A 5,052-nucleotide genomic window follows, 5' to 3' on the forward strand; every position below is an offset into this window, starting at 1 on the left:
AAGTGTTACACACTCTATGTTATGCATGGTTTATGAAACCCTGTGAAATAGAAAAAATGAGATTCCATAGACCTACAAAAGCTGTGGTAACCTTGATAAACCTTTTTAAAATACAAATACTTTCAGCAAGCCCTGAAATATGTTTTCTTAGTGAGTCTGGAGCAAACTGAAGCAGCTCTCAATTTGCAGCACATTGCAAATAACTGGTGCTGTTTTCCTCGCTGTATGGAGTTGTTTCATGAATTATGACTGACATGGTACAGTGCCTGTTAACTCATAGTAAAATAAATTCTGCTCTCATGAGAAAGCTTAGTGTAGCACAGTAGGGTTACAATATATTTGTCAGGCCCAGGGCATGTTCCATTATGCAATATAATTGACCTCAAACTTCTGAATTTTCTTCATATGCTTTATTATCCAGCATTTATAATAAGGTTCATTTCTCAGGTAGCATGTCTAGCAGTTTACTACATTAACCAGTCTTTCAGCAGTGTCCTTTCTAGTCAATTAGTGACACTGAAATTCTTATCAGCTACCTATGTCTCTGGCCATGGTATTGTTCATGCCTTAGCTGTACACAGGTTTCACTGTGGTGTTCTCCCCACTACAATGCTAATGTCCAGCAGGTGCTGGACATTGTTGTCCTGAATAAAGTACTAAAGGAACCTGTCAATTACAAAATAAAAGATTTGTTAGTATTTAATGCACAGATGTTTAGATGTTACACTTCCTTATATTTCATCTGTAATATGGTATGACAGAATTTATCACTGCTGCTATACTCCCTATACTCCTGCAATTGTAATAAAAACTGCAATTAAAAAATTGGAAGCCATAATATAAAATCAGATTATAAAACTTCAAAATTAAAGACTGCAGCAATGATAAAGAGGAGCAACAATGATTAATACCAATGGCTTCTTTAAGTGTTTATGCCATGATTTTTATAAATTTTCAAGAAAATAACATATCTAATAGGACAGAATGGGTTATAAAGTTTATTTTTTAGCAAAGCCTAGGCTGTACTGTTAACTCATAACATGCAATCATATGGTGATACTGTTTCTTACAAAGTTGTTATAGTAGAAATAATTTGTAAGAACAGTTCAAAGCAAAGAGGAAATATTTTTTATATGATAATCCTCCTCATCATCATCATGGCTGGGCTTCGCGAACGAAGATTTGGGAAGGCTCTATCCACATTTGCTACAGGCACGCTGGTGGCTTATGAGGCCAATACGTGACAGACATATCCGATTGCAAAAGGCACAGCAGAAAGACTCCTTAGATGGTGTATTCTGCAATACACGGTTCTTTCTGTGTTGCCTTTTTTCCTCGAGAGTGATCCTGCGTGTGTTCTCAAAGGAGACAGCTGCGTTATAGATGGTGTGTCTCCAGGCCTCCCGATTGGAGGCCAGAGTATGGCCAAGTTATAGTGACCAGTTGTAGACCAGTTATGGTGATCAATATGGCCAAGGCTAAGATGTTGTTTCAGGGAGTCCTTGTATCTTCTCTTTGGGGCTCCTCTCATGCGGCAGCCAGTGGCAAGTTCACCATAAAGCAGGATCTTAGGGAGGTGGTGGTCCTTCATCCTGGAGATGTGCCCTGCCCAGTGCAGCTGTGTTCTCAGCAACATGGCCTCAATACTTGTGACTGCTGCTTGTTCTAGAACAGATGTATTGGTCACATAATCTGACCAGTGGATGTTTAGGATTGAACAGAGGCAGCATTGATGGAAGTGTTCTAGGAGACGCAAGTGGTGGCGGTAAATGACCCATGATTCGGAACCATATAAAAGAGTAGACAGCACTATGGCTCTGTAAACACTGATCTTGGTGCTTTTCTTCAAGTGTTTATTACGCCATACTCTTTTGTGGAGTTTTCCAAAAGCACTATATGCCTTTGCCAACCTGTTGTCTATCTCTCCGTCAATCTTACCATCTGAGGAGATGAGGCTACCAAGGTAATTAAACTGTTGGACTGATTTGAGCTCTGATTGGCCAATGGTGATGTGAATGATAATCCTAATTCTGAGATAAAACTGCTCCAACTGTATAAACAATTCTCCCCTGGCAGATTAAAACCCAGAGTCTTATCAAAGAGTTTGGAATAACATCTATTTGCCTGCCAGCTTCTTAGCACCAATAGGTAAGGACAGCAAGGCTAGTAGCAAGCAGTCAGGCAATCTCTTAGTTCAGCTCATGGTTTTAAAACATAAACACAAAACTAAAATATAAGATGCTTCTTTTTTGTGAACAAAAATGACGGCTAGATTACTATGGAAATAAATTTAAAAGTTCTGACCTTGCCCTTTCCAGGAGAAGTTTCTTGTGGTAAATCAGAATCATCAGTAGGGTTATGCTTCCAAACCACAGCATCTTTCTTGATTTCCTTCAGATTAAAATTAGTTAATTAGTTTAATGAGAATCCTCCAATCTAAAGAAACAGAAAAAGAAACATAGAGCTAAACATCATATGAACTTTAAATCTTACCCCCACTTCCTATGACAGTAAGAGAGAACAGAGCAAAGTTCAAAAATAGCTGTTACAGGTCTAGAATATGCCCCAATCTGTTTCTCTCTTCTCCACATACTTGTCTACAAAAAGCTCTCCAGAGCTCAGTGCTTTTGGAAGAGTGTGCATGTGTCATGGAACCTTATCTTTGCACGTTATGCAATCATAAAGAAAAGAGACACACTAAGACACACATAAACAGAAGAGACACACTTGTTTGTCCCCAAACAAGTAATTTTTTTGTAAGAATGCTGAAGAAGATTGCACGAGAGTGAATATGAATTCTTCCTGATCCTGAGGAATGTGGTATGAACCCATGAGACCCCCTGAGTGCGGCCTGGCCTGCCCTGGCCGCTTTCTGCCTGCCTGCCTGCAGAGCCTTGTCCTGCTCTGCTTCCCCCCATTCCACTGTGTGCCTGGGGCATGCTGGACCTTGATATGGGAAGCTTGCCATCTCCAAAGTTCTTATCCAAGCCCCCAGGACATTCTTTCCCAAGACCTCTCTCTCTCTTGATGCCTGAAAAGCCAGAAAATAACTCTCTAAAACTCTTTTTGAGTATTAGAAAGCAAAAGCACATATTTATTACAGCATGCTGGATACACAGAAATATTTTCCAAAGTGTACATTCCAAACCACATAGGTGGTACAACTTTATACTATCATCTAATTACAATATTTGGACATTACCTCATCTGTTACACCAACTTCCAAAACCACCCCTTCCATAGTACCATCCTCAAACCACATCCCAGATTTGAGCTGGAGGTCCCAAAGACTCCTTATCTTCATCTTCTTCATCTTGCTTCTCATCTCCTCTGACTCTTCTGGAATGGTTGCAAGGCTTCTGAACAATTTTGATAGAGATAGAGAACTCTTCACCTCATTACAATCCCTTGCCTGTTGAAATTCTTAACAAAGAATGTTAAACGGTATTTTTAGGAATTTTGTACAAAGGTACTAGCAGGCTAATGGTACTAGCAAGCTATACTAAAATCTATATAATATAGATTTTAAGTCATCAATCCACATGCCCAGTTTGCTGTGCATGGCCCTGACTATGGGCAGGCAGCATTTGCCTGCTGTGCTGTGTTCTGCACATTACAGACCCCCAACTCCTGCGTCCTCTCCTGAGAGGGGATAGCATAGTTGTGACTGTCATCCCTCAGCCAGGGGAATCTGCTTTCTTCCTCTTTCTCTCTCCCTCTCTCTCTCTTTTTTTTTTTTTTTTTTTTTTTTTAAATCAAGGAAGAACCAAATTAAGTATTTTAAAGGAGCGAACTTGGTCAAGGGAACATCTACCCTCTGGAAAGCAGGCTTCACAAATTCCATTTCAATTCTCACCTTCTGTACTAGGTTGTTTGTATTACCATAGCATGATTTGGGTTGGAAAAGACCTTAAAGATCATGTAGTTCCAACTGCCCTGCCATGGGCAGGACACCTTCCACTGGACCATGTTGCTCAAAGCCCCATCCAACCTGGCCTTGAACAATTCAAGGAATAGGGAGTCCACAAAATCTCTGGGTGACCTGTTCCAGTGTCTCACCATCCTCACAGTAAAGAATTTCTCCTCACAGTAAAGAATCTAAACCTCCCTTCTTTTATTTTAAAAACATTCCCCATGTGAAAATCTTTTAAGTCTCAGAAGATACGGTAAGTAAAGCGAGAGCTATTTTTAAAAACTGAATTTTTAAAGTTCTGGCCAGGACCTAAATTCAGGACTAACAGCTTATTCTGCTTCCACTCAGAACACCTTTAACAGGATGTTGTATCCTCTGCAAAACTGAGAAAAGATGAGGACAGCAATTTCTTTGGCTTTTTGTTATAAAGCTACCAATGATCCCAGTCTTTGTTTTCAGCCATGATGAATGATCAAAAAGCACTGTTTCATATTTGTATATCTTCTGTATTTCTCTGGTATTTTTAGCAATTACTGTAGGGAAAAAATAAATGACAGACAGGAATTTCATTTTGCATGTTTGCATTACAGATATCCCAAGATTAATTCTTTCTGTGGTCCATTTCTAGGCTAATGAGGACCTAAATTACTTTTTTTTTAAACTATTTGTGACAGTCAAGAGAGCTTCTTGATGCTTCATAACTTCAATTATGATATCAAACAACAAAGACAGACTTCAAGTTTGCAATCTTCCTTCTGTTTTTTTGAACTTTGTATCTCCCAGAGTCTGTAGAACAAAAGAGCAATTATCCCTTTTTGCTTTAATATAAAAAGCAAACAAGAGTTTGACTAACAGCTTATTTAAAAACCTTTAAAATAAAAGCAATTTTTATTCAGAACAAATGAGGGATTTAACACTGGAAGTAAGTTTGCTTTTTGCAATTTTTTATTCTGCTTTAAACATAATTATTTTGCATTCTTGCCTTTGAAAATAAACACAAGATAAAAAGAATTGAATTCTTGCATGCAGATATTTTAGGAAACCTTGAGCTTTTTATTACACAAATAAACTAATTATATTTTACCATTATCCTGTCAAATTTTCTACATTCTCTACATATGTTAGTGTGGAGATGAAAA

The sequence above is a fragment of the Pseudopipra pipra genome, chromosome Z (assembly GCF_036250125.1).
Source record: "Pseudopipra pipra isolate bDixPip1 chromosome Z, bDixPip1.hap1, whole genome shotgun sequence".
In the NCBI taxonomy this organism is placed as follows: Eukaryota; Metazoa; Chordata; class Aves; order Passeriformes; family Pipridae; genus Pseudopipra; species Pseudopipra pipra.